The sequence below is a fragment of the Myzus persicae genome, unplaced genomic scaffold (assembly GCF_001856785.1).
Source record: "Myzus persicae strain clone G006 unplaced genomic scaffold, MPER_G0061.0, whole genome shotgun sequence".
NCBI lineage: Eukaryota > Metazoa > Arthropoda > Insecta > Hemiptera > Aphididae > Myzus > Myzus persicae.
The window spans coordinates 278,989-291,000 of NW_019101384.1; the positions used below are offsets into that span (position 1 = coordinate 278,989).

Sequence of the window (12,012 nt, forward strand, 5' to 3'; positions counted from 1 at the left end):
TACACTTCGGAGAGCCAATATGTGGACATCGTACCGTCATCGTCGATTTGACTCGCGTCTCGGTAGCCCGAGCTCCTGTAATAAACCCGAGGGCGGCCACGCCGTAGCCGGTTCGGCGGCGCGCATCGTTTTATATCGCCGTCGCCGCCGCCGCCGCCAGCGCCGAACACCGGTCGGCGGCACACGACGACGACGACGAGTCTCTCGCGCGCGCGTCTCTCTCTCGCACGGCGTCGGCACGCGAAAATTATAACGTTACGAAAGACATCGCACGGTCGCCGTCGTCAGTCCGCCGCGTCCAGCCACGCGCCCAGCACGTCTTCCGCCGGAGCTCGCACGCCGGTCGTTGTTTTGCGCGGGCGATTCGTCCGATTTTCGGTCCGTCACATTTACGCCGCGATTAGTTTTTCTCTCCTGTTTTCCCTTCCGCCGAGTACGGTTTTTTTTTCCCGCTTAAGTTTCGTCCATTTTGACTCGTAATATTATTATTATTATTATTATTATTATTATTATTATACACAATATGCAGCTCTGAAAACCGATCATATTTTTATTATTATTGTTGCTGTTAGTCCGTCACTCGTATATCACAATAAACATAATCGTATTATATTCGTCGTTCGATCACACAGTGCCCGATCGACAAATCGCGAGTGATACACTTCGTCGTCACCGACAGAGACGCGTCCGTCCGAGGAGTCTTAGTTAAGTGTGTGGAACTTGCTACGAAATACCATATCATCGCATTATCCACCGCCAGGTAATAATTAATTATTGTTGTGATTATTTGTCCCGTTTGCCATAGTTATCTTACAATTTAATAAAATATACCTATCCTCGTCATCGCCATTTAAAACCCTCACCGTAATTTTTGTATCATTATTATTATTACGGTTAATAATTATTGTTATACGTACACTACGACCCGTCCTCACTGTCCCCCAAATCGTAGGTACGGCCCGGACACGGTTTGAATTGCAACTGTAGTTTGGCTCATTCCGATTTTCCAAGTACCTCCCCCCCCACCAATATAAGAAAACTCATCACTCGCAGAAAAAACGCTCAGACCCCATTTGTATGTTGTTTTTTCTTATACACGCACGCGAACATACCTTACCTATACGCCGAGCGTAAAACTAATTTAAAAGTTTTTTTTCTCTATTCCTAAAACAGAACGTTTTGTTTTTTTTGCCTGCTAAATTACAAATTGTTTTCGTACATGCCTACGTTATATAGGTAGTCTGTATATCGTTATAAATTGTAAGTATGGAAACTATAGAGAAAAAATTCTTAATTTTTTTTTCTTACACTTACATTACTATACACGAAAAGAATTATTACCCAATAGGTATGTACTTATACGAATTTTACCCATTGTATCTGTTATTATTCATACGGTTTTAGAATCTGAGATTATAATATCTACGCAGAATATTGTTATGGCCATGACAGTTCTCGACAGGTAACCATTATAATACAAAATAACGTGTTTATATTATAATTTTTCTAATAAAATAATAATATATACTAGTGTCAAAACTTTGGATTTTTTGCTCTCAACTCATTGCATAATTATGTATTGTTTTATTGTTTAACAACTATACGAATTATGAACGAAAATATGAAAATTAAAATTGTCATTTAAGCACAGAATAAACGTTTGAAAAACAATTACTATCTATATAACAAATAGCATCGACGGGAAACGGTGGTTGGTTGATATGTTCTGCCATTCGTCTAGTATTATAGTCATGACACTTTATTCACCTAAGTGCAAGCCAGTGTCACATCATTATTATTTAATACTACACATTAAATATTGAAACCAGTGAAAATATGTAAAAAAAAAAGATTAAATGGATCCATCTTTGTTCACTATTTAGGTGTACCTTGTGTTTATATTAGATATATGTCCACATATATAGTTTTTAAATTACCATAAGAAATATTTACATATACGTTCGAAAATGTATTGAATTTTTTATCAATGTGTTTAGCCTTTATTATATACGTATACATGATAATAATATTTTACAATGAATATTTCAAAAAACAATGAACATTTTGAAGCATTATTTTACCCAGAAGTATAATACGTCTATTATTATGCCAATTCCCAATTTAGCATACAATATTAATGGCGCTTACATATTTTTTCCTCGCTTAAACATTCTATTCTAACTCAACATGCTTTTAATTTATAAAAGATATTTTTTAAATGAAGTACACCGTTCACGACCAATTTCCTATACTTATAGTATAGCACTATAAAATATATTCTACAACTTATAACAAGCCATTTTATTAGTCCAAACTCCAATGAATGTTTTCCGAATAAGAAATACACTCACCATTGTTACAAATCTATAGCTGCGTTAGTATATAAATGGCTTCCATTCAAAATCTAAGTGCATGAATAAATAATAAATATATATGAATTCTGATAATATATGGTATTCGAATTTCTATATAACAATGTAATAATCTATCTATATGGGTATATGTATATATAATATAATATTTTATATTTATAAAGAAAAATTGTACTTTCAAAACAATTTGATGTAAGTAAGTACCTATAATTGAGATAAAAAAATTAATTTTTGTTTTATTGATCTATTTATTTCAATAACCTGTAGTTATATGATATTTCAAATAAATATATTAATAAATAATAACTATACAGATACATATATATGAAATAATACAATTCAACAACTATTGTTTACCTATACTATCAATGATGTATTCTTCACTGAAGTGGAAAATGTAACTGATCATTTATGTTAGGAAATCTTAAAATTAAGCACTTTACCTTTTGATTTGTCATTTAAATAGGTAGATTATACAACTATTATTCAGTTAAAATGAGATGGTACAAAATTATGTTCACAACAATGTTCAATAAGAAAAGTATCTATAGATACTTGTCTAATTTCTTTTAATTTATATTTTGAATTTTTATATAATAGCATTCAGTAACATAAACTGCAACAGAAGACCATATGTGGGTAGATTCATTTTGTAGTAGAGCATTTGCCTATGGATCTACTACTTTTCTTTTATTGATATATTATTTTATTATTTATAATTGCTATACAAACAATTGAAATCTTTAATAAATGCAAGATATTTTCTTGGTTGAATTTTCAGTAAAAAATGTTTGGGTATTTGGCAGAGTTTTTTTTATTAATTATTATTATTGGCAAGAATCGTTTTTGAATAAAGTACCTTTTTTTCTTTTTTTAGACAATACTCGAGGATAAAGTATTTAAAAAATTCCATAAACAACAGTGCTTGGGCTAAAGGCGATTTTAATAAACATCAAAACGTGTCTGTTTGTTATCTGAATTTAAAAGTAAAGTGAAAGCTGCTAATATAGGCTACTGTTTAAAAATACATGCGTTTGGCAGTATGTTTGAATAATATACACATTACACATGACTACACTTCGGGCATACAAAAGTTATTTTACTATTCAATTATCATTTTGATTTCAATGAACCTGATAATTGGAAATTAGAAGGTTTATTGTGAATTTTATTCAATCGTTACGGCGTGTTACGCTAATCAAAGAATAAATATTTTTTCAATGTTACGGAATCATTTTCACTAACATGATATTGTCGTATATTAGGATAATATACTTAAAGGAACTTTCTAGAAATTTTAAAAATAATAGAAAATTAAATGTTTATAGATAACTGCTAACTTACATAAAAAACGATAGACATATTAATTATATTATCAGTCTTTTAATTGCTTACCTACAACTTAATATCAAGTTATAACTGACAAGTTATCATTGTTTAATCAAAACTGTAGGTTTGTTACAGTCGGGTTTCGTTTACTTATTTATGTTTTTGATGTTTTGATTCAATAAAAATAAAGTGAATATTAAATATAAATCCATTTAGTTAAAAACATAAAGGAAACAGTTACTTTCTTATTAGCCCAAATATTATTTTTGAAATTAATCATTGTGCATTAATTATACATGTGTTAAACAAGATAATACACTTCTGCTGCATCAATTTGATATTAAAAACATGGCTTGTTAACAACTTTTAATGAAATAACACTAAAGCGCAGTGTGTTAATTGATAATGTTATTAAATTATGGAACAGTAAAGTTGTAAGCGATAAAAAATATTTATTTTTTTCATATAAATTTTGATTGAAACCAACCCTATTCATAATAATTTGAAGAAAAATAATTTAACATTTTCATCATTTAAATGTTGGTGTTGAAAATACATTTGATATTTATAATAATATATTTATGTAACTATTTTGGAAAATCAATTTCCATTTCAATTTTATTGCTTATCGAAGTGCATAAAAAAATCATCAAGCTTTAAAAATAAAATAAATATTATGCACATAAATCGGAACATAATCGTATCGTAATTTCACAAATTTAAATTTTAGATTAACAAAACACATTGTTGTGAAACGAGAATAATTTGAATAATTTCAAAATCACATTGGGTAAAATCTTTAATTAATCGATCGAAAATTTATTTGTAACATTTGTCATCATTATGTTCTAAATGGAAGTAGTGGTAAAAAATGTAGTGTAGTCACGATACTTTTACATAATATTTTATTATCGACTATGACGTTCATATACAATATACTAAACAATATACTGTTGAATTTGATAAAAGTACATTTAATATATTATAGGTACATAATATATTCATCATCAAGTCGAACTTTGTTAACTCAGGGTATAAATTGAAATAAAAAAAAAAAATAAAAGTAAATAATATAATATAAAATCATTAAAATTACGTTATTTTTAACTATATAAATTATTATTTATACCGCAAGGGCTGGGCTTAGGGGGGGGGGGTGTACTTCCCACTTCTGATACTTAGTGACACTTTTAGTAAACTCTCATAATATCTAATATCTACATTAATAATATGACTTTTTGTAGTCAATTATTAATTTTTTGTTTGTACTTTGTAATAGCAGCGAGTGGGGGATTGGCCCGCCGTTGTTAATTGTTGTGTGCTTTTGTTTTTGACAATAAACGATGGGGGCTGGATGAGAAGTACTTGCACCATAATTCCTCCTCCAGTCCTCGATACCATAAAAAAAAAAAGTCAATTATTAATTTCATTTGATATTATCGGAACGATAAAAAAATTAGTTTTCGAGAAAAGAAAAATTAGTTAACTAGTATAAATATTAAATCAAGGTGATGGTAAATGCAATGAGTGTGTAAAAATACGAACTGCATTTTCTTAATTATCAGTCGGCAAATAGTGATAATTAGTAATTACACACCTATCCCCAGTATACCTGACTAAAAAATGTAAAGTGCTGACCCTGAACTATTACGTACAACGTATTTAATTATGAGTATCTACATAAATATTTCAATATTTTATAAAAGTAGTTATTTTTATTTATTGAGCATATTATGACGTGTAAATCTTTCAATTTTATGGAAAGAATACCAATTTCAATAAAATTTGAATTTTGAGTTATTCTTGAAACATTCGAATAAATTAATCTCGATTTATTTACATTGCTTAAATAGAAAATTCCCGTGACCTGAAAAAAATTATTCCTTTTGAAATAATACTTAGATATTACCAGATATTTTTCCTGAGTGCTTTGATCATGTGATTTTGTTTGAGCGAGTTAAATATACAACTTGTGTACATATAATATATTTAAAGAGGTTTCACATCTCGGTTTAATGCATGCCTATCTAGTTTCGTCGGTTCACTTCATAGAGTATTTAATATCATAATCGTTACAATAAAATAATAAAAGCAATAATACAATAACGCAAACTCAAAGTGGAAACTATATGCGCGCTATGAAGCCTGGATGAAATCATTAATTTATTGGCGATACTATTATATAGGTATTGTGCTGACTCTATAATATAATATATATTATATTATATTGAATGTCTGAATAGTTTTCGAAATGTGCGTTCTGTGAGGATATAATATAATAATATATACAGCAGCACATTATTGTAAATATCGAATTATATATGAATTGTGTATGTGGCAATATAGATGCGGAGAGATAGGTCAAATTCTTGAAATTCAGTTATGTCGATCGAATGCTAAACGAATTATACAACTTGCCTGGACATTGCGAATCGTTTGTATAAATTACAATTTGACGCCCATTATGATATGGACATATATAATATTATAATATACTGAATATAGGTATATTATGTAGGCTCTGCCCCAATCAATATTATTGTATACTTAATTTATATCCATTACACAGGCTATACGCTTTACCCTCAAGTCCAGTGCTTATATACATTATACATGTATGAGTATAGTATACCTATTATGTGTTGGCGTGTTGTTGTTATACAATCGCGTCTATTCCACGAGGTTGTGTATCCATCCCTCCCCCCCCAGCATCGTGGTTTTTATAATCGTATATGGTTCAATATTTTCGGATATTATAGAAATGCGCGTAGGTATGTAATTTCACACTCTGCCAGCCATCTTAAATGTAGAGGTTCAATAATTATTATAAGACACTTCAAAGATTTTTCAAATACGAGAGGATTATTTTATTCTTATATTTTAAAAATGCAAATTTATTTTTATATTTTATTTAGTATCTAAAGATCTCAAATTAAATTATATACCCTCGAGGTACTATGATTGGTGTATACACTCGCATATCATTATAGAAACTTTATAAATCGTCCATATACTACAAGTGTATCGATCTGGTCACTATATAAAATATGCAATGATGAAACCAATTACTTTAAATTAAATATTATATTCATAATGATTAATATTTTTTGTTTGAATAAAATTTTAAATACTCTTGCATGAATCTAGATATTGTACCTACACATATATACTCGAATACATTATAATCAGGAATGAATATTATTATTTTTCAATATTAAATTATCTGAATAAATCCTATCGGATGTTATTCATGATATCTGTTTATTAATTAATGTAGTGTGTACAATTAAACTATTGAGTAAATACAAGTAATGAAATGAAATAAAATAAATGATTAAAGTTGACTGAAATTATAATTTTACTATAGGCAAAATATTGGTTTATATTAATATAAGAATTAAAAACAATTCGGTAAACAATATTCCTTAAAAAAAAAAATCTAACACAAATTATAAAATGTACTTTATATTGTTTTTATTATTATAATACTCAATAACTTTGTGTATAAATATAATTGTGAACAGTGAAAGCTTATCAATATTGTAGAAGATAAAGGTGCACTAATATAGTTACCTTCAGAAGTCATTCATGAAAGTGTTAAAATTATGGGTATGAGAGTTTTATTTTAATCACTTTAAATAATTTATTTAAAATTTAAAAATATATAACAGTAGTAATCTAATGATGGTATATTAAAATGACCTCCAATGTTAACTTATTAGAGTCCCGTGTAATAAATGTGTAATATTTGATATGTTTAGTATGCATGAATATATTATAATTCACTAGCTGCGGTCTGCGAGCATATTATTTTACTCTAGCACTAATATTGTGAGGTAAATTGGGTCAAATTCATGTAGACGTGCTCGTGTTCGATGTTGTTTTAAGAGCGTCTGCTATCGAGAGGCATTTTGTCCCCAATCCCTGTTTTATAATACTTTTTACGCATTTCCGAGAGAATTAAAAAAATTGTCTGCTGTATATAAACGGAGCTGTTTATAGACCGAAAGGTTCACATATTATGTGAAGAGGTTTCCATTTATTTATTTTTTATTTTAATGAAGCTTGCGCTTCAATTGAAGAGAAAATTTCAATTTTTTGCATATGACGGCTTTAGAATTGTTTAACAGGATTAAGGCCCGTGAGCATCCCCCGCTGATCTGTACCTATAAAATCATAATTGAACACAGTGAGTTTCACTAAATTAAGGTTTGATTTCGTTGATAGTGGGATTCTTGAGTTGACATTTGTCGTTATTTTTGCACTGTAGTAGGCATACTAAGTAGATACATATATATGTTTTAGTAATTATTAATTATTTATAATACTCAAATCCGTTCTTCGCGGTGGGTTTAAATTGCAATAACTAATTCCATTTTGTTTCACTTAATCGTCATAATCCAATATGTGCACACTTTTTTACTTCTATTGGTTTGAATTTTATACTTTATTAATTATTGCATTAAAATGCTATTAAGCATTATAAATTATATTTAAAAAAATGAATAACACCAACGTGTTATAAAATATATTTAAAACGCATGCTGTATATCTACGTCCCTGTTTAAATTTAATATTTTTAATATTTTATTTTATATGTGAAATTTACTTTTACAAAATATTTATAGCTTAAAGTTATAAGTATAATACCTATTGGGAGATTTTTCGTTTATAATGGTTTCACTCATTATCTTTTTTAATTAATTGCTAGACATTTTGATTGTGGTGAATTTTTTTGATGTTGACCTATCTTGTAAGTTGTTATAATTTGATACTGAACGCAGCTCTTTTAAAAAAGTATCGATGAACTGTATAGAAATTTAACAAATAGCTTACAATTGGTAAAATTACAAGGATAAGGTACCTATATTACTCGTATAAATTCAAAATGTCATATTCTATTTACTGAAAATTAATTTAGTTAATTAATATAATAATATTATTAAAAATATTATAATATTATTATTATTAATAAAATTAAATTAAATTAAAAAACATGTTTTTGGCATATTCTAAATAAGAGACTTAAAATAAATTCCAGTTTGGTAATTACTAAATTCTGTGATAAGGCTGTTGTATTATTAAATTAACTACGAAAATGTTATGCTTTGTAAGGATGAAATTTATTTATCACAGTAAAATGCACTATATTAATTCATCATCGTTTATAAATTACAATTTGTAATTAGTAACAAATTAAAATAAGAATGTTATCTAGAGATCAACCTTAGACTTTCTTCAGTTGGTGAGTAGGTCATGTGTAGCTGACATTTTTCTGCATTTAACTGCTATAATACAATTGCCATTTAAATCGTCACTACAGTTTTTATTTATCCTCCAATTTATGTCCACTGTATTCAGAAATGAAAAAAAAATTCTTTACAGAATCTGTTGTACACACTGCGCAGGAAACTTGCCAGCTATATCCATCAATGACAATTCCATTCCTCTTCAGACGCACGTAAACGCTTAACTGCAGTCCACTTGGATAAACATCTTGCATCAAAATGTACGTTAAGTACTCAACATAAAACTTTGTCACTCACGTACCCGAATACGTTGTAACGGTTTATTTAAATTGTATTTTAGCTATTACAAAATATATCCATTTGTTTGTAATCAAAACAATTTATTACTTTCATAAATAATATCAGTTTAAGTTATTTAACATAAGTATTACAACTAATAATTGTTTGCTCAGAATATTGATGGCATACAAAATACTAATACTATCATGTTTTAAGAATATAATAGAATATCATTGGAATACAAAATAATAATAATATAAATATAAGAATACAATTTAATATCGTCGGAATAATAATATTATAATTATAATGATTTAGAATATAATATAATATCGTTGGAATACAAAATAATAATAATATAAGAATATAATTTAATATCGTCGGAATAATAATATTATAAATATAATGATTTAGAATATGATATCACGATAAATACACAACGGGGACGATTTGCTTTACATTCACAATCATAATAGTTTGTGTACTCACGGATATGTTTATGGTCTTTAATGATTCTGACCCATACAACTGATAATCTAATTGACCACGTCGACGGTGCGGCTGATAGAAGCTCGGGATTGTCTGGTGCAGGTACGTGCAACAATCCTTGCAGCGTGTTTACGGCGGCGTTGTGTTACCGCGATAGTACGATTAACGGCGGCGGTGGAAGTGCGACGGCACTGCTAGCGGCGGCGGTGGTGGTTTTATGTATATATATTAGTACTCTAACCGAGTGGCCGAGAGTTACCAATATATATATCACAAGTATACGAATCGATGTCTAACAGCGAATAACCTATTAGCCAAACAGGAATTGATCTCTAGCTGAATAGCCAAGAGTATCAATCCTATTAACTGTATAAGTTATTCTTCGGAACTGCGACGGGAAGTCTCGGTGGTCGTCAATCCACAGTCCTATATAATAATCTCCGATGATACGTCATACGTAGCAGCGGGTGTTGTTGATTTTTGAGTGGTTCTGTTTTATTTTATTTTATAGGTTTATAGTTTAAATGTATCTTACATGAGTGTTATTCTTGTTCGCTTTGTTAATTATCATATTAATAATACCGGATTGCATATTTATAATATGATAATAATGTCTTAGACTGCCGATATAATAACTGAGTGCGTAAGGCGCTCTCTAGGTAGGATAATCTGTACAAATGTTTTGATTTATGTTCAATGTCACCGCTACGTGTCGCGCCGTTAGTGTATGATGTCGCGTCGGGTTGAGCACGATCATGGGTAAAATTGTGTTCGTTACAACGTACAGGTTTTAACAAATAATAATAATAAAATTCTATAATATAATATATAGGTGATACGTATTTGTTTCGCGACCAAATGGAAAATTTGTCAAAAAGTAAAAATCTAATATGCTTTTGTTTCATCCGATTCGCACTCAAAATGCCAAGCAAGAGCGTTAAATTTTGTTTATGTGTACGGACCGTATTTACATCTAATAAACAAAATATAATTTATAATAATATATATTCATATGTACTGCAGTCGCTGTGGCCGTGATTTACGAGTATGGTCCATTCGTTTTTATACTCATTGGTAAATGAAAATTTAATATGTCTTCGTTTTCTAAATCACTTATTTTAAATTTTTTTATATCAAGCTATATCATAATATTATATTTTAATATTACAATCAAAAGCATATTGATTTTATAAATTTGTTGACATAGCGAATTTGAGTTTTTGTATTTTTTTTTTTTGGTTTTTAAAATTGATTAAAAATTGTTTATTGAGGGGTAGGTACCAACCCTTATTGCTATTTCACTCCACCTTATAAATAAATATTCTCTTAAAACTATTCTGTTTTTAATTTTTACAAAATAAAATTTTTAAATTATCATTAATAATTAGGGTTTTACAATTAATTTATGAAAAATTTAAAAAAACAAATTTTAGTTCAAAACTACAGTGTAAGTACAGTAAACTTTATTTAGTTAAGTGTTAAGTGAAAAATGTTATAGAAATATTTCTTACGTAGAACATCATACAAATCATTACACAGTAATCATCTAACTTATATATTATATCTTCTCTTCATAGTAATCGGGAATTAAATATAACATACAATGGGAATTGATAATTGATAAACACTAATTAAGTATGAAATCAGTGTGACTTGGTGATGATTTTATAAAACATACCAAAAAACACAAAATTAAAAACTATATTTTTTAATATTTCATTGAAGTATTTCAAGAAGGGTAAAAGTTCGAAATATTTCAAAGTGACAATTTTATGTGAAATTTTTCATAATCATAACCCTAAAATAATAATATGTAACAACCCACTGATAAAAAAGGTAAAATCAGTTGCTTTGTGTTTGACGAAGTCTCAAAAATAGCTATATTATAAAAAACGATTTTTTTAATACGTCAATTTTAGATAACATGTATCTTATCAATGGTTTGTTGCTGCACCGCGTGACCGTGCCTATGTACGAATTTATTACTTTAGTAGAACTTACAGCTAGAAACAATCCGAAAATTGTTTGGGAACATTACATCTTTATTATATAATATAATGCCCAGAAGAAACAATTTCACAGAGTTTGAGTTAGTGTTTTTTTCTTATGTATATAAAAACGAATCCTTTGTTCGATTTGTAATTCGTTAAAGTTGAATTTGTTAGTTGTTTACTTTGTCCTTTAACAATTTATTGGCCTTTTTTTAAATTAAACAAATGTCTTTTTATCAGTGCTATGACATTAAAATTATAATTATCTCCATTTAATTATTGTTCTGTAACATAGATAATAGG

At 28.6% G+C, this 12,012-nt stretch overlaps 1 protein-coding gene across 1 annotated transcript in view; it reads left to right on the forward strand.

Annotated features, from left to right (window-relative positions):
• The first annotated feature begins 221 nt into the window (after positions 1-221).
• LOC111028921 (polyadenylate-binding protein 1-B-like) overlaps positions 222-12,012 on the forward strand; it is an 89,286-nt gene continuing 77,495 nt past the window's right edge. The window contains exon 1 of the mRNA XM_022307721.1: positions 222-760. The gene's annotated coding sequence lies outside the window, so the exon portion shown is untranslated. The remainder of the gene's footprint in view (positions 761-12,012) is intronic.